Source organism: Elgaria multicarinata, chromosome 3 (genome assembly GCF_023053635.1).
Source record: "Elgaria multicarinata webbii isolate HBS135686 ecotype San Diego chromosome 3, rElgMul1.1.pri, whole genome shotgun sequence".
Lineage (NCBI taxonomy): Eukaryota > Metazoa > Chordata > Lepidosauria > Squamata > Anguidae > Elgaria > Elgaria multicarinata.
This window is the reverse complement of record NC_086173.1, coordinates 110,823,330-110,845,691: the sequence shown is the minus strand read 5'-3', so window position 1 is coordinate 110,845,691 and position 22,362 is coordinate 110,823,330. Positions and strand designations below refer to the sequence as shown.

General features: G+C 41.3%; 1 pseudogene; it reads left to right on the top strand.

Moving 5' to 3' along the window:
- Positions 1-9,439: 9,439 nt before the first annotated feature.
- LOC134397073 (U2 spliceosomal RNA) lies at positions 9,440-9,568 on the top strand (annotated as a pseudogene).
- Positions 9,569-22,362: the final 12,794 nt, after the last annotated feature.

The window sequence follows — 22,362 nt, the reverse complement described above, 5'->3', positions numbered from 1 at the left end:
TGACCTCAGTGACCAGGAAGGTTGGTAAAGGAGAAAACACTCCCTGAGTTGTTTAGAGCTTAGTACACTAGTACGAAAACCTTAAAGCCGGCCTGGTAGTGAATAGGCAACCAATGCAGTTCCCTCGGAAAAGGAGTTACATACTGGAAAGGGGCAGCTTTCGACAACAGTCGAGCTGCTGCATTCTGACCTAGCTTCAGCTTCTGGAGCAGCCTTAAGGGCAGCCCCACACAGAGCACATTGCAGTAATCCAGTCTTGAGGTTGCTAATGCCTGTACCACCATGGCCCATATTCTTACTTTCTCCTTAGCTCCTTCTTTCTTCCGCTCCATGTCTCTTTACCAACCTTTGTTTTCGCAAGTTCTTTGTTTTTCGGAATTTCTGCAGAGGATATTTTTGTGAAGGAGACTAGGAGTGCCATACACACTGGAATAATTTGTTAGTACATTTCAAGCAGACAATTTCTAGAAGAGAACAATGTTGCATCCATGTGAAAACACCCATCTAAAACTAAAGGTGAAATATTCCATGAACCAATCAATGGAGGCACACAGCCAAGCTGTGCAGGGAACATGCCATTTGTCTTTGTTTGATGAACTTGCCAACTCAGCTTTAATAGTTTTGGTAGTTCTATTTAGCTTTCTTTTGCTATAATTAACACCCAAAGTAAATAGTCAAAGGTGCGATTTTGAATTCATTTCCTTGTTTATTTGGTTGTGCTTGAAGTATTTGTGAAGGGGCAGTTGTTTTAATGCGTTGTATCCAATGGTGTCACACTGCCAGCTGACAGGAATTCCTGGCAGAATAGATTCCCCCCTTCCTCTGCAGCTGCCCTGCCCCAGTGCCCCTCCCAAATCTAGATCAGAGTGTCAGGAGGTGAGGACAGGAAAGTCCCGTTGCATAAGGGGACTTCCACTCAGGCCTTAGTTTGACCTAACGTTTATCCTGGGATCATCCTGGGGTCATCCTCGTTCATGTAAATTACACACAGGATATCCCGGGAGCAGGCAGGGGCAACCCCGGGACAATCGCGAGTTAAACCTTAGGTCTAGCTAAGGCCTCACACTAGGGTTGGATCCAATACAATGATTCACACTTTATTGGAGGCCTGAAGTTCTGGGTTGCTGGAACCTCCAAATATTTACTGGACCCCGTGAAGATCTCTCAGCCTGACCTAGCTCATAAGATTGTTGTGAGGCTAAAAGGAGGGAAAACCACAAAGGCCACCTTGATCTCCTTAGAGGAAATGTGTGATTTAGAAAAATACCAATAAATTACTACTTAGGATTTCCACACTGAAAAAGTGTTCATTTTTCCATCTCAAGGACTATGTGTGTTTTTCTTCCATTGAATGGAGTTGGGAGTGTGTCCTCTAAAGGTACCATGACTGATTTGATCTTCTACATTCTTCTTCAAAATCTTCAAGGAATCACTGCACATATCATTTGTATGTACCAGCTGTAGAAACCTAATGAAGCACCATCACCAAATGTCTTTGTGGCCCACCTTTGTTAGACTGCCTCCGAATGGCTTCTTTGCACTTCAGGAGGAAAAACGAAGCCCCAGTTAGCCTGGAGTGGTATGGGCTGAAGCCAGCTCAGATGGCAAGTAGCTGCTGCTACCAGGGCCAGTATCAAGGGTAGGGATGATGGGTTCCTGCCAAGGGCCCACATCTGCAGTATAATGAGAGTGATAACACTCAAACCACAAGGATATCAAAATAGCTTTCATAAATGAATATTTCAATTTTTTTTTACAAATATACAAAATACAGGCACAACAACAATATTTCACAAAGCCTGTAATATCAACATCCAATCTACATAGGTGAATTATTCACATGAAGCGTCTTTTATATAAACAGAAGTCCAGTACTATTATGCTGTTTCGAGGGTTCTTCTTCAGTATAACGCTGAAAAGTAATTCAAAAAACCTTACTCAGCATTTATAAGCAATAGCATATTATTATGGAAAGCAAACAAAACAGAAATTATTGGCCTCACCCACATCTGAGCAGGGTCCACCTGACAAGAGTGCCATGGAGTTGCTACTTGTCCTCCCTATTGCATCCTGCTTGTCCACCCGCCCACCAGACAACAGTTGAGCTGAGAAGGAGGAGCAGCAGATGCCACTGCCAACATGCTCACAGGCTCCCTGCCTGTTGAGCCAGCAAGTGGCAACAATGATGAGAAAGAGGATGGGGGAGCAATAGCAGCTGGGGACAGTGAGAAGGGAGATGCATTGATGGAGTGGGGGCACTCAGGTTGCCTTGCCCAAGGGCCCCGGCCTTGGCTGCTACCATCAAAAACTACTTTCTGAGCCTCTCCCTCATAAGTAAGGCAGAGGATTCTTCATTCTTTTAGGTGCAATGCTATGCACATTTAGACAAGAAAAAGTACTACAGCTGGCTGGGGAATGCTGGGAGTTGTAGGACTTTTTCTTGCCTAAACATGCATAGGATTGCACCCTTAGTGGCTTTTTAAAATAAAACAAGCTGAAAGCCCTGTGACTTCTGACAAGGTACAAACAAGGGTCTGCCTTGATGTGGAGCAGCACAGCTTCAGGTGCAGATACTACCGTGCAGAAGTGATGGGTTGTTGAAGGGGCGGGTGTGCAGAGGGAGCCTGGCTACAGCTCAGAGCCAAGCCTCACAGCAGCAGCAGCAGCAGCAGGAGCCACTATTTAGTAAGAGGGTGATTGCCAAGGAGAGGAAGGGCAGGAGGGGATGGCTGCCTTGGACCGGATCTGGCAATTGCGCTGAAGAGCTGCAGTGTGTGTGTGTATGAAGACTGAGTGGTTAGATGACTTTCCAACATTTGGAAGTACCATTAGCTGAAAGGTTAACACAGCACAAGAGATTAATCAGAGGAACAATTTAAAAGAGCCAGTGTAGTGGCTAGAGTGCTGGACTGGGAGTTGTGACTAGTTCCCGCTCAGCCATGGAAACTCACTGGGTGGCTTTGGGCCAGTCACAGACTCTCAGCCCAACCTACCTCACAGGGTTGTTGTTGTGAGGATAGAATGGAGAGGAGGAGGATTATGTATGCCACCTTGGGTTCCTTGGAGGAAGAAAAAGGTAGCATATAAATGCCATCAATCAATCAAAAGAGCAGGTTCACAGGAACATGGCTTGATAACGTTTGTTAATACAGGCCCTGCAGGCCAGCATTCACCAAATACTCAGTCATATTTCTGGAAGGGAGGAAGACTGGAAATTGAATCAGGAATGATGCTGGTAGCTGCTAGAAAAGCAACAGAAGGCAAAATTGGCTTTACAACCATATATCTGACCTCGAAGTCTCCCATATTTACTAGCATACCTGATAAACGATGTGAGACAAAATGCATATTTTGTGTATTGGGGATGTATTCGTTGGTGTTTAAAACAGTTTTATATCATAGAACAAAAATGAAATAAAAACATCAGCTAGCCAGCCAGTTGAATGGATAGATAGATAGATAGATAGATAGATAGATAGATAATGAGCTTTTGGCACCATTAGAACTTTCAAGTTGTGATAACAACTTATAATTTCCATATGGTGCAGAATTTAGTGAAACAAAGCCTTACAAACTAATTCCCCCTGAAGAGATAAAGTTCTAGTTTTGTATGTGGGAGCTTATTCACAAGCCATATGGCAGTGATATGGTAAGTAACCATGTGAGGGCATGTGAAAAACTCAAAAACCTCTCCCCTCTCCAAGATGCAAATCATACCTGCACCTCTCTTTACATACAGGCCTGTGGTTTATAGATGTTAGGTAGCCAAACGCTTCTGCTCCTATGTCCTTAAAAATTGTATTACAAGCAGGAATGTAACAGCTGTACCTTTTCCTTGCATGGAAATGGAGTAATGGGGAGAACTTATATTTATGCCAGTCATACAGCTTTAAAGATACAGAAGCCCTGACAGGTAAAACAAAAACTGGGAATACCCTGTGGACTCTGTGTCTACTCAATAATCAGATGACATTGGGAGCATTATAGGATTGAGAGAAACCCTTCTGAACATAAACATTTCTTTCGATTTAACCCTTGGCATTGATGAACCTATCCATAATCCCATTGACTGGTGGATATAAATCTAGTGAAATTTGTTTGTTTATTTAAAGTATTTTTATATTAATTTTCAATCATATTTCCAAACAGTTTACAAAAAACAATAAAAAATTACAATGTAAAATACAAAACATAAAATAAGTCTAAGCCCACAACATTATAAAAACAGTATAAAACAATATGTGCTTGCTACTGCTTTTTGCCATTGCCCTAAGAAGCATTAGTTATGTTGTGCAGTCGTTGGTTTACACTAGTGCTATTTCATTAGTTGGATACTACAGCGGGCTAGGAGAGTAACCAGAGACATTGAGCTTGGGGAAAGTATTGGAAAGGGGAAGAGAGATCACCTTGGCTGAGTGTCTTTGGGCAGAAGTAATGCAAGAAAATCTGAAACTGACCCAATCTTTGTGGCAGTTAGAAGTTCTAACAAATATATCTCAAACAATGGCTTAATGTCACATGAATGGATGTCCACTCATGTGACAGGGATGCTGCTTACTCCCCCCCCACAGACCCCCATGGGCCTTCCAAATTTGACCCCCCAACCTTCTGGAGCAGATTTGGATGGCACACAGGGGCTGCAGGAGGAGAAGGAAACCATTCCACTAGCATTTCACTGATGGACAGTCAAGGTTAGATAAAACTCTGTATTATTGAATTAATTGTCTGGTTTTAGGGATCATCATTTAAAACCATATGTATGAATGTACACACTCATCAAACTACCTCTAAACTTACACACTGGCTGTGTAGGACTTTATTTCAGACTCTAAAGTATTTTATTGGTATAGTTTTAGTTCCTTGAATATGTTATTTCACTGTCAGAAAGAAGAAGAAAAAGAAACACCTGTGCAAATAAATGTTGCCCTAAAATGGAGCCAGAATATATTTGGCACAACTGATACTATATTAAAATGATAACTCAGTTGAAGTTGTAAAAATTAACTATCGCTGTGTCCAAAACAAACTGTGTCCAAAGCAAACCAAGACAAATAGTTAAGGGTTTGATTACAGAGAGAGTAATGGAGAGGGGAAAAGAGACATATACACAACCCTACAATTATTGATAGGATGGATATCCTTTTTGACACAGAGAGAAAGAGAAACAAAACCTATTATTACAGAGCCATAATTACATATCTGTAAAATGGATCACTCATTTTAGGTGAAATGCCTACTGACTAGAAACCATCACTAATTGTTTCTTTGCTGTTGACATACTATCTGACTTGAATAATTACAGAGTTTTCTCCTTTGGTCTGATGGTCATTGAGACATATTTCTTCTCAGACTACATTCATTTGAGTGCATCCTTAGGTTCTTTGGATTGGTTTGCCCAAAGATTGGTAAGGTCGTCAAAACTATTTGGCTGGAGAATGCAGTCCTGGTCCGTAGACATTTGTGACCTGTCGATACTTTATTTTTTATTTTTATGGAAGCTAGATTGTCTGCTTTACAATATAGAAACATAGGACTAGAAATTCCCTTTGGGTCATTGCAAACAAAATGAACTCCCCATTGTTGCCGTGGATGCAGTCCGCATTGAGCAGTTGTCAAACAAGTTCATTCTATTCCCTCTTATTTGGCCCATATATTTGGAGTGAGGCTATGTACTCCAGGAGATAAGGCACCGGAGATAGACCTGGGTCATCTGCATTTAAGCTCAGCTAAATTAGAGATGCGCCTGCTGGAAACTCGGTCTTGCTGCATTCATACAAGGGGAATAATAGTGACCAGCCAGAGTTGTATAGCCAAGATAAAGACAATAGCATACTTCGCACATTCAAGAGTTGAAAAATGTTCTTGTTATTACTCGTCTACCATTGCCTGACTATTGTTACCAGCTTTTGATTTTCTGAATTTGTTCCTAATGCTTACACCAGGTGGTGGTGTATATCCTGTAAGTCCATGCAGTTTTTACTTTACTGTGGTACTTGACTTCCCTGAAGAACAATACCTATGTTGGAGTCAAGTTTTCAACTTGTCTAGGTTGTGGAGTAAGATTTGTCCAGCTGTTTCTGCTCAAGGCTCAATCAAGGGGTTTTGGCTGAGGCCTTTTGGGACTCAGAAGACTCTTGGTTCATTCTTGACTTTGGCTCATTGTCACGCTGCCTCAGTTGCTTAGGTTTTAGCTCCATGATCTTCTTTAACCAAGATAGTCTTAATTCTGCGAATCATGGTAGTGTTCCAATTATGCTAAGCTGAACTTGGAATTCATTGTCACAGATCCAGATTTGTTCTGGTTGTTGCAAAAGATTATGTGAGTCTTGTTATATTCTTCTTTATAAGTCTTCTCAGTGACTCACCTTTCATTTGCAGTTATTGCCTAGCTAAGGGGTAGGCAACCTGGAGCTATCCAGATGTTTTGGACTACAACTCCCATCAGTCCCAGCCAACATGGCCAAAGGCAAGGGATTATGGGAGTTGCAGTCCAAAACATCTGGAGGACACCAAGTTGCCTACCCCTAACCTAGATCTTTAGCAAGATGTATTCTGGTTTCTCTTAATTGAACATTTCTTTCTGTAGCTAATATCTTATTCTTGTGTGATTTTTGAGAGGTCGTGTGTCTGTGCATAGCCTGTGATTGCTTCTTTACCATTGTCTCTTTATGAAATGGTCACCATTCTTAAGCATGTTTTGTTCTTTGATACTGAAAATCTAGGAAACTTGTGTATATACATTTTCTATGTTCATTAAAACTTTATTTGTAGATCCCAGTCATTTATGAAAGTGACATAATCCTTAAGCAATTCTTGTCGCTTAGATGCATCTGTACCTCATGCTACCACTACTTCAACAGAGGAAATTCATAGTATCTCTAAAAACAGGAAAATTGTGGTATAGAAATATCTGGCAGCAGTGCTGGTCTGGATACTGTGTAAACACTGTCCTGTTACTTCTTGCACCTCTTGGGTTTATTGTGCATGTGCGCCTATAGAGATTATGTAACTAAAGTGAAATGCACCATTTAATTCATAGTTTGGTTACACGTTAGAATGGAGTGTACACATGGCTGGCCCAAGATATTTTGTTGCTTGAGGCAAATAACAAGATGGCACCCCTTCCCATTCAAGGTACAAAAGGTGACTGAGGGCATGTCTATACCAGCCCTATATCCCGGGATCGTCCCGGGATCACTCCTGTGCATCAAAATGCCACACAGGGGATTCCAGGAGCAGGTAGGGATGATCCCTCCATTTTCCTGGAATAACCCCTAGGTGTAGAAAAGGCCTAGGCTGGCAGATGAATCTTTCTGCAACACTAAAGATGGGAGTGCATCTCCCACCACACTTGAATGCAGCAAGGTAGATTAGGGGGTACAGAGAAGGCCATGTGAAACACAATTATCTCCTTCAGCACCTTGCTGCCACCTCCAAGCATCTGCCATGTTTCTCATCTGCCTAATAGTAGGTCTGGCCCTATGTAGAGAGACAAAACAGTTGTCTGGAGCTGAATTGATACATCTCTGAGGCAGTGATTGTGGGACTTATATATGTCCTAAACAAGACGTTGATGGCATTTAGGATCTACACTACTGCTTTAAAATGGTTTAGAACAGTAGTGACAACTGTTGGGGCCCACAGTTTTCAAACTGTTTTCAAAGTCTCATATCCTGGGCTGCTCCCAGATTCATAATTGCACTTGGAAATCCAGATTGAAGTAGTGGAGAATCCCTTCTCACTAACTGCACCAGGTGGGAAACTTATGTTTCTTTTTTGCTGGATTCAGACTTGTCAACCATCCTTCACGATGATGAAAATCATTCATTTATTGTCTGAGAAAACCTGAGACATTTTGGGTGATTTATATATTCAAAACCTTTCCCACTTGATGCATCCCAAATGTTCCCAATTACATATTCATATGAAGAAAGTAATATGTGATCTGAACTGTCAGCCGATACAGCAGGAGCTTCCCAGCTGCCGTTTCCATAAACCGAGGAGCATATTTTTCAGTCCCCACAATAACAAGAAGCATTTATTTATTTATTTATTTATTAAAACATTTGTATCCCGCCCTATTATCGCTGGGATCTCAGAGTAGTGTACAGATAAAATCAGAACAATATAAACATAAATAATTTACACAGCTAAAAATGTATTAAATCATTAACAAATTAAAACTGATAGGAATTTTTTAAAAAGTAATAAAACAATTTAAATCAATTAAAACTATGTGTAACCACAGGGGCAAGTCCATATCAGGCTTTTCTAAAAAAAAATTAGAGTCTAGATATTTTTATTCAAGCCACATGATCATGCCTCTCATCAGTCTGCATCATGAGAAGTGACCGCAGAGGGACCAGTGCTCGCTGCACTGTTTTACACGCCAGGACCCAAAGTGTCATGTTGATGCTGTGTTCTTGTGTGTTATTCTAAACTTGAATTTTGACTTTGATGCTACACTGTCAATGTGTAGTTAGAAGAAAATAAATTGCCATCCAGCTACTTAGACCAATCAGTTTCTGAAACATACCAATGGAAGCATATTTGGTTCATGACATGGGAACAATGACCTTCTCCCAGAAGTCCCCAAAAGCCAATTAAAATGGCATTGATGACTCTGGTGAACTTAGCATGAGGTACTGAAACTTTGCACAATTGTGTTTTTTACTTCCTGTAAACGAATTTGCATTTCAAAGCAAGACGGCTGCTTCTCCAGGTGTCTGTGTGCCTTATTGGGATGCATTTCCTTTATGAAGATGTGTATCTTAGTCATAATGAACGTGTCATGTGATGGCACGGTTGTCTTGGTAACTACACAGATTATTGAATAACACTGCAAATTGGTATGTAAACAGTAATACTTATCTAACTTATTGGCACAAAAGTAACTGCTGACAAGTGCATTCCTCAGACTCCAAATGCATTTCTTCTCAAAAGCCCTCTTTACATAAATAGCCTGCTCCTGATTTCTATGGAGTCCTCCTCTCATCTCTCTATCCTCCAGAAGCTGCAGAGGAATCGCATTTCAGCATCAACAGGCTGCTCATATGGTTTCTGTACATAGTATTCACCTGCCGCATGAACCAATGGACCTTCGTGGCACTTTGGAGAGGTGGTATTGCTTAACTTCTGCTGTGTTGACTAATGTTATAAAAATGATGCTCAAGTACTTGTAAACAGAAGCGGGGTGGGAAAGATACTTGTAAGGGCTGGTAAGCACATTTCTAGCATCTCTCTAATTCATTATCACTATGGAGCCTTTCTACCTTCAGAAGAAAAAAAATGTTCGTTTCAGAAAAAGAAGCTGGGGGTGGGGGAGGGAGGAATGTACATTTTAAAACAAGTGTGTAATCGTTGCATAGTTTTAAATGAACCACATGGCATAATACCACTTATAGGAGGGTCTAAGAAGGAAAAACCAAACAAAAACTATATCGCTTCTCGGCCTTTTGGCTAAGATCAAGTGTAGTGTAGTATATGTTTGATGAATAGACTAAGGTTTAATGTTTTCTTTTCTCTGCAGATACTAGGGCTGCAATCCTCTGGTCCAGGGGAAGGCATCCAGGGCCATTGGACAGAGGTGGCTTTCTTCCCTGGGTTTGGAGAACGAGGTCTGCCCTTGAAGAAGGAGATATTACTTTATAAGCCTTCCCATTAGGAGTGCAGGAACCTCTGCAGCCCTTGCCTCAGTGCCACAAACTTGGAAAGGCCAAAAGGAGGTGTTTCACGGCAGAACAGGGAAAGCAGGGCAGCATCAAGCGTAGGCGTGATTGGGTACCTGCCGAGGGCCCACACTCCAGCAGGGACCCATAGGCAAGAGCCCTCTGGACTGGCTTCTCCTCTTTAATATTGCAACCTGGGAAACATGGCTGTTGCACCATGTCCTGTTTCTTGGTCCCTGGCCGATGGCTGGCCGGCCACAGTGTGAACAGAGTCTGGACTAGAGGGACCCTTGGTCTGATCCAGCAGGGCACTTCTTATGTTCTTATGTTCTTAACCTGCTTGTTCACCTGCCTCTCGCTCTGCCCTGACTGTGGTGGTGGTGAGAAGGAGGAGCAGATGACCCTGCCTTCTTACTCACTGGCTCTCTGCCTGTCAAGCAATGATGAGAAAGAGATGGGGAGCAATAGCAGCTGGGGAGAATGGTGGTGAAAAAGCAGACTCACTGAGGGAGGGGGGCATTGAGGATGTCTTGCCCAAGGGCTGTCAGAAACCTGGAGATGGCACTGAGGAGAAGTCTTGGATCTGCAGGATTCAAAGCCTCCCTTCCCCCAACATGCCCCCCCAACTGTAGCAAAACAATGACAGTCTTGGAGCTAGTATAGTTAATATCCCTCCCGCTGGAACAAATTGTGGGGGGGGGGGAGGAGGAAGCCTGACAAGGGTACTGAAGAAAACAAAAGGAAAAAAGCCACCCCCAAGCCAAGCCAACCCTGCTGGTATGATCCCCACAGGACATAGGAAAAGGTGCTTCTCCCCATCAGATTCTACCTCCTCCACCCATGCGCTTTTGTCATGGGAAAGCCCTGGCATCATGTTTTTTTGGATTCTGGTCAAGAAAAGTCTGCTGCAATACATTCTAAGGGTTCTTTCAATCTCTCTGGTCTCCTCTGCTGTACAAGGGCTATTCCCATAGCAGCACTGTTATTTCTGCCTAGTGTGAGGCCAGTTCCTCTGGAGGATAATGGTGGGGTGGGGTCAGGGGCTACAAAAAACAAATGGATAACTGTGCATGTCTCTCACTCCCCCCTCCGCCCCCACAACATCTGAATCAATGCATCACAACTCTTTAATTCTATCTTTGTCATTCTGTGCCATAGGCAGCTGAGAACCGTTAAGATGATATTATTGATGTATTATTTTTTGCTGCTATTTTTTGTATTTTATTAGGCCTTGGAATGATCATTTAATCTTAGTGGATTGTTTAATATTACTGTTTACTTATTAATGTGAGATGCTTAGTCTATTTGTTAGGGCTATTTAAATTCCTTTATGATTTGCAGTTGTTAGTCACTTTTCCAAAAATGTTGATGTTTTCTATTATTTTTAATCAATTTTTATTTTAAGTTTCAACAAAACAAAACAAACAAAAAGAACAACAAAACAAAACAAAAAAAGGAGAGAAATTACTAGTATACACATTCTTTTCATCCTCAAGTGATTCACCACACAGTGCACCAGCAAACTGAGTAGGAGATTTCCTTAGCAACTTATGAGGAGCAAAATGCAGCATGATCTACGAACTGTGCCCTTTGAAAATTATTCATGGTATCCTGCTCAATATCCTCTATTTGTTTCAATTACCTCAATTGAATTGTTGAATGCATAAATAGCCATTTCTGTGTGCCTGTCTTTATAAACAATGGGTTGGATCCAGACTTGGTCATGCTTAGAGAAGACCATTAATCAATGGGAGAAGTTAGTCTAGATTCAACCCAATGTTTATTATATTTTCTGAAATGTACAAATGAAATCTTGTATTTGTTTAATCTGTTGTATACCTGTTTTTGCCATCATTTTAAACTAGAATGCCTGCTAACTCAGTAATACATTTCTTTTCAACCTGTCTGAAAATGCTCAATTACTGCACAATATTTATACACCAGCAGCATCTGTACTTCCTTGCTGTTAATTGATAGTACAGTGACAGAAGGTGCTAAGGTGAGACCTGCAGTTCAAACTAAGTAATGTGTTGATTTCAAATGGATAAATTTAGGCTGATGGGCTAATGAAAGGGACATTGACAACCGCTTGTGAGCTCCTTTAACATATCTATTTTCAGGAAATGTAACATCTGGTCTATACCACATTCATTATCCTATCTGCCCAGTTCAAGTGCACACAAAGAATATATGTGCATGACTGAGTTCTACGACAATGTCTCCATTCTTATGTTGAAGAGATGAAATCTCTATATTGGGAGGACTAAACTTTTGCACTTACGTTTTATGTTGTGCATTCTTGTGTCAAATTACAGGGATGTAATTATTTACTCAATGTACTTCATTTTAAGCAGTTAGAGTTTTTCATAACTAAGGCAACATTTGGAACATGCAGATTATCAATGCAGTCCAGTCTAAATTGTTTTCAGTATTGGATTTATAAGATTCCTTCTTCCTTTTATGAAAATTCAAAGTGGTAAAACAATGCAGCACATAGTGTGTGTGTGTGTGTGTGTGTGTGTGTGTGTGTGTGTGTATGACAACAATATTTGTATTTGTTTATAAAGCACCGAAAGCAATAGGCACTGTACAAAACATACAAAAAGACAATTCCTGGCATATGGGTTCACAATCTAAAATTATACAGGATAAAATGATATGGCAGAAACTAGACTCTGAGCCTCGTAAACAATGCCACCTGTTCCTGTCCTGTTCCTGTTAAAGAAATCTGCATGGATCAGGACCTACAGATGTGAATTGCATGTGCATCTATTCACACTGCTGTGCTTTCAGTGAGTTCCTCATTTGATTGTGCAGTCAAATGCACATCCCACTTAACTAGTCACCCATTCTAAAGCATGACTAGAACAGAACTAAGTCATTGTTTTTAAAACAACAACTCTACAGTATTGTGGAAGGACAACTTTCTCCTTGTCCTAGTCAGGTTCAACTTCACTATAGTTTCAGATCAAAGTCGTTTTCAATTCTGTCTAGTTGTCTAAGAAAAGCTGAGCAAAGAAGAAAACCATAAACCTCAGCTCCATTACAAGTGTTTATTGATAAAACATATTCACCCCTTTCCCATGAACTCAAAGCATGTCACAAAGAACAAAGCACAATATATCCTATAAGACCAGCCCTACCATTTGGCAGAGTGAGCCAGGAAGGTGTGTTGAAGGACAGAGCTGTATGCCACACAGCCTCTCTTGTAGTCCCCAAGCTAGCCTGCCCTCCTCAGGTGTGTTGGCAAATGCTATCCCATCACCAGTATTGAAGATTCAACTGCTGATCTACTTGGCTTCTCTACTTGGAAAGAGGAATGTGATCTTGTTTTCTGCTTTGGACAGGAAAATGTTTTGGGGGTAGACCTGTATAAAAACATACATTGGGTTGGATCTAGATTTAAATGGAATCCACTGTGCTGGTGGAAGTGGATTCCCCCAACTCTTCCTTCCCACTGCAGCCCATCCAGCCCTTGAAAACACTACACAAAAAATCCAGAGCCCCTGCTGAATGGAGTGAGTTATGCTGTGTGTCGCCCGGGTGGTGGTGGTTGGGGCACACCCCAAAATAAGTTCGAGTGAACTTCCCTGAGCAGAGTTCTTCCGCTTGATGAAGGCAGATCCTGGATCCAGCTCCCTGAGTCATGCTCTGGACCAACTCACTTGCACATGAACTAAGATGTTTTGAGCTGCTAGTTTACAGAGATGTACATGATTGCAATCTGTTCTATTGCTTGAGCGTGGGCATCCTGGAGAGCTCGCAAGAATGGATAGGGAATAAGAGGCACAAATTCCTGGTCCTGGGGGGCTGAAGAACATTCAACAGACATGAAAATATACCAGGGATAGCAGCTAGGCAGATAAAGCATAGCTGCCTGCTGCTCAATCCAGAAGCTTTTATAGCCTGACCAGCTGCAGGCAGATAAAGGGGTTGCCTGGGTAGTCACCCTGAACCCATCAGTACCCCACAGCATTTTACCATGCAGCCCCAAATAACTCACCACAAGGGGAAGCACAGTACAGATCTAAAGATTTCTGGTTCTAGGTTTATTGGCTCCCCACACAACACGCATGCCTTGCAACATTTTAGACATGAATGATCTAACTGCTTAAAACATTTAGCAAGAGGCCTTAATTCACTCCTAACCAGCTTCTTAATTATCTCCTTTGCCAGCAAGTTAAGTAGAAGATACAAATGATAATTTACAAAGTAATGATTCAATCTACTATTTTGCCCTAAGCATAGCAGTTTGAAGCATTTTAAATGGATTCCTTCTTGGCAGTCATTTAGGAGTATGATCTGCAAATATTATTAATGCCCGTGCTGGTTTTCATACCTGGCTGAAATACTGGGAGCAAAGGAGTTGGGAACAGGAGGGTGCTATTACATTCATGACCTGCTTGTAAGTTTCTGAGTAAAAGATCAGAGGACTAGATTCAAAGGGCTCTGTGAGATCTACTGCATGCACACTGTGGTTTTCAACACACACACCCCCCCGCATTTTTACTCAAGACCTCCATGCTACTCTGGACCATCCCTGAAAGTCATCTGGAATGGCATTCCTTGAGGTGCAAAATCCCAGGCCACAGTTTTGTGCATGTGCATGACTCTTTGGCCAGGCCTACACCAAGCAGGATATGACACTTTGAAAAAAAGTTTGAAAACTGTATGTGGAGTGTGTCCTGAGCACAAACAGTTGTCAGTACTGTTATAAACCATTTAAAGCAGTAATTTAGGTCCTGCCCTGGTGAGGCTCTCTATGGGTTGGATTCAGATTTAATCTGTATCAACTGCACTGGCCAAAGTGGACTTACACATACCCTCCTTCCCACGGCAGCCCATCCAGCCCCCCTGAAAGTGATACACAGTCAGGAGACCCTGCTGAATGGGGTCAGCCGTGATCTCGAAGGAGGGGGAATCCCCCCCAAACTGAGTGGATGGATCTGCATTGAGCAGGGGGTTGGACTTGATGGCCTTATAGGCCCCTTCCACTCTTCTATTCTATGATTCTATGACCTTCCACCAGCACAGCCCTTCCTCTTGTGGAAGGCAGATTCTAGAACCAGCCCCAGATGTATTCAAGATGGTGCAAACAAAGCAAAGTATTTTAATGTTCCCTTAGAATAGGGGTGAGCAACCTGCAGCCCTCCAATTCCCATCAGCCCGAGCCAGCATTTCCAACGACCCAGATAATAGGAACTGGAGTCCAATGACACTGGGGGGGGGGGAAGGCCAACACTTTGAGTCCTATTTTTATTTTAGGGCCTTCAAGGGGTTATAAAAATGTCTGCAGAAATTCTTGTAAAAATGTCTCCTACTAAAATGCAATGGGCGCACAGGGGCGAGCCTGGGGCGAGCACCGGGCTAAACCTCCATCTAGCAAGGCCCCAAGTTAGCCCCATACAGTAGCCAGAGAAGGAACAGCTGTAGAGAGCTTGTTTTGCCCTTTCCTGCAAGAAAAAACACCTCTATGAACTTTGAAACTAAGAACTGCTGTCTGAGTTTTGCTTTCTCCCCCTCCCTCCCTCTCAAGCACTTTTCCTTTTGTATAATGTCTTTTTGGATTACAAAAAGGTAGGGGTGGTGTCACTATTAATATTTGTAAGCTGCTCTGAGAGCTTTTTTTGGCTGAAGGGTGGGGTAAAAATGGTTGTTTATTCGTTCATTTGCTTCCGACTCTTCATGACTTCATGGACCAGCCCACGCCAGAGCTTTCTGTTGGCCGTCACCACCCCCAGCTCCCACAAGAATACCGCACAACAAATAAATAAACAAATAAATAAAGTGTTTCAGATACCCAGATCAGAAATACCTGTCATTCAGCAGAACACAGAACTATTTTCATAGTTTATTAAAACACGATCCCTCAAAGCATCATACAAAGGCATCTGAAACTACTCTAATGCTAATGAAAACAAATGAATTCGGGGGGGGGGGTACTTGTGTCAGAACAAAGGGTTGGCTCAGTGTATATTCTCACACATGAGGCAATTCTATATCTACTTAGAAAAAATGTTATGCAAAGTTTTTCCATATCTTTATAACAGATATAACCATCCCTCCCCAATCTGATGCCTCCAGGTGTATTGGATTAGAGCTCCATTCATCCCCAGGTGAGAATGATAGGAGTTGTAGTCCAACACACCTGGAGGGCACCAGGTTGGGGGAAGCTGGATAAAGCTATTCTTAGGGCACAATCCTATGTCTGTTTAGACAGAAAGAAGTCCTACAACTCCCAGCATTCCTCAGCCAGCAGTGCTGGAGAATCACACCTTTATTATATCAGATGAGTCAATAGTAAAATAGAAACGTACAATCCAGGTAAATGAAGGTATGTCAGAGACCCATTGAAATTATGTGCACAATTAAATGCATAATTCCTGTTGATTTCAACAGCACTTAAGGGAGCTTAACTTCGCCTGAACTGTGCTTAGAGCTTAGAATTCTTTGCAAGACCTCACACCAGCTAGCTGAACAGAACTCCTAATTCCAAATAATTAATGCTTGAGTCAACCTCTGGTTCTGGGGAACTGAGGTGCTTTAGCCCTCCTCGTTTAAGATCACACAGAATAACAGCATGAAATATATAAGAGATTGAATACATCTTTCCCATCAGTGCATAGGACCCAAGTGGGGGAAAGCATTTCACAGATTCTTAAATGAAACAGGAGGCACGCTGCGAAGTGTTCCCCAGGCAATGTGCTCTTATTTTGTTTGTCTCCTCTTCTTCAAGCTCTATCTCCAATAATTTCTTCCATAAGAGGTTGCTATGGCAATGGTAATTATTCTTGATCAGCAGGATACCGTAATTACTGCAATAGAATTGTGTAAAGCTTGCCACAACATGTGTGAGCCAGGGATAGTCTTGTCAATTATGTGCTCTCGTCTTTCAGATCAACTCAGTTCCTTTAGTCATGAAATTGCAGTACGTAAAATGTGAAACTGAATTATATTTTTTTAGCTCGCTTTATTTTTAGTAGTGGGGGATTATTGGGTCTCTTTAACTTGTCTTTTTCCTATCATCTTCTTTGATATCTTTAAGGATTTATCTGTCCCATTTCTCAGACAGTGCTTGTGATCTCAAACTTTTCCTCTTCTTTTATTGTCATGTATCACTGCAGTAATACATAGCAATAAATAGGTTCAACTTGCTATTCCTGAAATTGGTTGTCATGAAGACCATGAAAGCAGTTCATTATTTAATCTGTGGCAAGCAGATTAAAGGAACAACAAAATGAACAAGGAAATCCAAATGTATAAATGTAATATAAGGGAATGTTGCTCGTCCTGAGCACTGCTGAGCAAGTCCCAGTGTTTACAGTAGCTCACGATATAAATAGCCTCAATCAATGTGCTGCCATTACCCCAGAGAGAAATTCTATTTTGTGTTTAGGATTGCCAGCTATCCTACTTTACAGAGGACAGTTCTCTATTTGAAGATGTCCTCAATTTGACAGACCTGCCAAATTTAAGTTTAAAGATTAAAAATAAATAAATAAAGAGAGGTGTCCCTTAATGGGCATCTGCAGGGATTTGTCCCAGGCTGGATTGGGGTGGGGGTGAAGCTGCACAGCAGTTTGTGGTTGCAAATTGCAAGTATAGCACATTCCACTACAACCCCCCTGTGCATTTTCCTTGTCTGTGTACTTTGTTGATTAGCATTTCATTGCATTTATTAATTTATTACATTTCTATACCATCTTTCATCTATGATGGAACTCAAGGTGGCTGCATGTGGTTCCCAGGAAGCCTCCTGTCCAAGCACTGACCAGACCCACCCACTTAGCTACGATGACATTCCATGACATTTAGAACCCTACCCAGAATAATAGAACATTCTGGGAATTGAACAGCATGAATGTAGAAGAGTGCTATATTCAAGAAGCATCATGGAGAACAGCAAAAGTTTATTTGGCGTGAAGGGCAGGATCTACACTGATGCTTTATAACAGTTTATAATGGTTTTGACAACTGCTCAGGCCCAGGACACATTCCATATACTATTTTCAAAATGTTACATCCTGCTTGGTGTATTTCTGGGCCAGGATAAAAAGCAACAGCCTAGGAACCAGAGAGAAAGAAAATAAATGCGTACACCAAGTTCAGCTGTCTTAAGGATATCATATTGAATGTTTTATGGCATTACTGCCCTTATCTTAAAATTGACAACTTGCATCATCTTGGAAACCTTGAGCAACACTCTCCAGAGTGGTCTTCTCCAACCTGGTGCCCTCCAGATGTTTTGGAGTATAACTCCCAGCATTCTTGACCATAGTCATGCTAGCTGAGGCTGATGGGAGTTGAATTCTGAAACATTTGGAAGACACCCAGTTGGGGATCTCTAGAGAGTAGCAGCAGAGTCTGTGGGGAGTGTCTTTAGTAGTGGGAGGAAAAATGAGTAATGCTTGATCAGGGTTTAGGGTTCGAGAGGAACCTGGCCTATTTACCTTAGATTTTTATCAGCATCTTTTTACATCCTCTAACAATACAACTTTTGCAAAGCTTGAATTTTGAATACAGCAATGTTCTTTTTTTTAATGAACTGTAGATTTTGTGTTTGGCTGCACACTTTTAAAAAGCTCCAGTACCATAAAAACAACAACACCAGGCCTATCATTTCTGGTAGATCTGGGGAATGAACAGGGATAAGGGCTGGGCACCAGGTCTACCATTATAAGTTGCCCTTGTAAAGGAATGGACATCAGATAGACTGCACAAAGACCAAGTAGTATAGAAGGGGTTAAATGGGCTGTATAGTTTTAGCATGTAGAAGAAGGGCGCTAGCCAGGAGATTTAACATTAGGACACCTGGGGAGGGAAGCAGAAAGTTAGGAGAGACCTTCTCTTTTCTGCAAGGCAAGAACCTTCACAACAGGGTGTGTTGTATTTTTAGCTAGATTTTATCTAGCTAAGAATAAAATAAAATAAAAATCTATGGAAGTAAATAGACACGTAGTCCCATAGCAGAGATAAAGCAGGAGTAGAAAATGAAATATTTGCCATATTTGGTTTTAACACACACACACACACACACACACACACACACACACGGTTTACATTTGCTGTTGAAAGATCGTTTAATTGCAATTTACTTTTTGAGGTGGGGTAAATGGAATTGTGCACAGTGTTCCAATTGCAGTCACACCACAGGTTTGTGAAGCTTTGTGGCATTGTACATATCACTAGGCCTAATGTAGAGAACCCTGAGTACAGCAGAGGACTGTTTTTTCCTTGCTAATGCTGAGGTCCTCAGAGATTGAGGCTAGAGAACAGAATTCCCAGAACCCCAGTCAGAAGATGTGGAAGCTGGGAGTAAGCAGAAGGCTATGTTTACTTTGGGCACCCTGTCTTCTTTCCTTCCCTTATAGCAAGGGTGGAGAATGTTCAGCCCTGCAGATGTTACTGGACTGCAACTCCCATCAGGCTTAGCTGGTATAGCCAATGGTGAGGGACAATGGGAACTGCAGTCTAAGAGCATCCGGAGAGCCTCATGTTCCCTACTGCTAGCTTATAAGATACTGGCAGTGTTATTCACCTGTTAGATGCGGAAGGAGAGAGGAGGAAGACCTTGAAGAATCTTTCTCATTCTGCCTTGTGGCTAATGAGGGAGTGGGAGGCTCCAGCTATCGACCCAATCTTTCCTTCCATATGTTAGGAGCAGCAAGTATTGAGGCAAATACTCTGGACCCTGTGCTTCATCAGCGCTCATATGGAAGCATTCCCAAATGAACAACAAAAGAGAGGTGGAGGATATGGCACCTTTAAAGAATCTGGAATGCAAAAACAATACAGAAAAAATGACAACAAGGGGACAATAGAAGAGCATAAAAAAGCTTTGGTAAAAGAAGATGCAAAAATGCCCTTGGCCCATTCGCCTGGGAATGTTCGTTCCAAGCACATCTTTCATTTCACAAGGCTCTGAATTTTTCTTCCCGTAAAGCGAGTGGCATGAGATCAGTACTTCCTTCGATGTAAAACATGCAGATCTCTCTGTCCAAACAAGACAATGTTTCATTTGTTCTTCTTACAAAAGGAAATGTTGGAAGTTGCACAGACCTTCCACAAGGAGATCAAAGAGCTGACAAGACATGTTGGTCAAGTATTTCCCTTTCATCTGGATATATTGTTTGTGACATGCCATTCCTCAAGGGTGTGGAAGGTTTCTAATCACTGTAAGGAGGCGATGACAGAGAAGAGGAAAAGGGAAGATTAAGGATCATCTATAAACAAATTGCAGAGAATGGACAGGTAAAATGGCAGCCAGAGGTTGACAGTTTTAATACAATAGGAAATACAATAGGGCCCATCTTCGTACAGATAAAGGAGATAAACTAAAAACAAAAAACAAAATCTACTTGATATGCCAAGTTTTGATCCAAAGATGTAATACAGGCAGAATTTGCTGAGAAAAAGAATTCTATTTCAATTGGTAAGATCATTTATATAATAAGCCTCTCTGATATTTCCATGGGGTTGAAGAAATGGGGCATTGATTATAAACTAAATAATTATGAGTGAAATGCATTTTAATTATTTGACTTAATTATTTAAATATTTGAGTACAGGCGCGATATTGCCCACACTTCTGTGGTGTCAGTTATACACAATTCAGTTCTAATTTGCTCCTATGGAAAACCATTTCAGTTTATGAAAAGGTAAGTCATATACATATCTACTTCTGCAAAGCCAGAGGCAACTGCTGAATTGATGAAATGAAACAATTATGAGAGAATGCAGAAGTGATATTAGTGTTATGCTATGAGTGGAGAAGAATTCTTTTAATTGCACTCCTGCACCCCTGTTAGGCATTTTAAACCCTGTTGATTTCTTTCGGGGTTAAAAAGTGCAACAATATTATCAAATAGGTTGAAAAGCATTTTCTAAATCTTAGACTAGTGCAATAGAAAAGAAACTGTTTCCTCAACATCCCTTTGGGATCTAGTTAATTCCTGAGTCCTTAAGGGCACAATTCATTGCATGTTTAGTCAGAAAAAAAACTATAATTCCCTGCATTAATCAGACAGACATTCTGTCAAAGGCATGCTGGGAGTTGTAGGACTTTTCTGCTGTCTAAACATGCATAGGATTGCATTCTAAGATAATGAACTAGGTACTGCCTGAAAACAGTGTGTACATCAGAAAAAAGTGCTGTAAAGTTGCTGTAAGCTGAAAAGTGTTTAAATTCAGTAGTGTTGGCACAAAGCATCTCTGCCATAAAGTGCATGTGCTGCAAAAATGTAGTAAGAAACAACAAATATTACTTGTTTACTATTACTGCTACTACTCAGTGGAAGTTAGTGGTCTAATGTCAGTAGAGCTGTGAATCTGTTCTGGGTTCCATTCAGAACCATCCACAACTTTAAAGGAGCGACCCAAGGCGCTGAACCCATTTGGGGGATAGGGTTCAGCACCTTGGATAGCTCCTTTACAGTTCTGACTGAAACCCAGAATGGATTCATGCCCCCCTGACATTGGAACCACCAGCCTCTACTGCTACTGCTATTACTGTAAATACCATGCTAAGAAATGGAAGGAATTCCATTTGCAATTGATAAGGTCATTTATACATTAAGCCTCTCTGATAATTCTATGGGATTGAAGAAATGGGGCATTGAATATAAAGTAAATTATGAGTGAAATGCATTTTAATTATTTGATTCAATTATTTAATTATTTGAGTACAGGCTCGATATTGCCCACCATTCTGTGGTGCCATAAATATGTTAGCACTCTTTGTGAAACTGTAGGGCCAGCTCTGGTGCAAAGCATTACAGATTCCCATGATAATTAAATGAGATCAGGGCCTGCCGCACCACATCATGGAAGAAAATAATTCAAGCCATTCCCTTCCGGTGTTTCTACAGTGGCCTAACTGTAGTGCAGTCAAGTTATTAGCCTAAAGCCAACTTCTGTGGGGGATAATGAGAAACACATTGCTATTAGGAATCGGTTGCACTTGCTACATCAGTCTAATTTTTGTCTAAGCCAAGTTACATTGCAAGGCCATTATCATTTTTGCTATAGTGGTAATAAGAAAGACTGGAGGGGCAAGTACGTTCTATACAAATATTTATATCAAAGAAAACTAGTCTGTGTAAGCCACAGGTGTACAGACAAATATTCAATAATAAATGGAATACATTGCAAAATAGCCTTCAGACAAAAAGCTGAGGTGTTTAGACAGATGGTCAGTCTACTTTAAGTCCTGTGTTTTACTACTATTGTTTTCCCAAGGATGCACACAGCACAAGAAACAAACCTATGACATCCTTTCAGTAGTATAGAATTGACTGAAGGCACTGCAATAGTCAGCAGTGAATATAGACTTTCCTCAAAATACACAGGAAATGCTTGATATGAAGGGGTCTAAATGCTTTCATCCCTAGGAATCCAATACAACTTGAATGTCAGATTAATAACACTTTGCCTATTTTGAATCAAGTTAGGGGAAACTCACCCATTGCTTCTGATGGTCCATTCAACAATCAAATCATGCAGTCAGATAACAAGCATCATGTTTTTCCTGTGAGGAAGCCCTTCAAGTGATCAAATTCCAATCATGTAGGAAGATCCATATACTGTATATGTGACTATGGGCCTGTTCAGATGACACTTCAGGCTCTGTGGTTAGCAAAACTCTGGTTCTCGGGGGTTAGCGCTAACCACAAGCTGTGCTGTTGCACACAACATT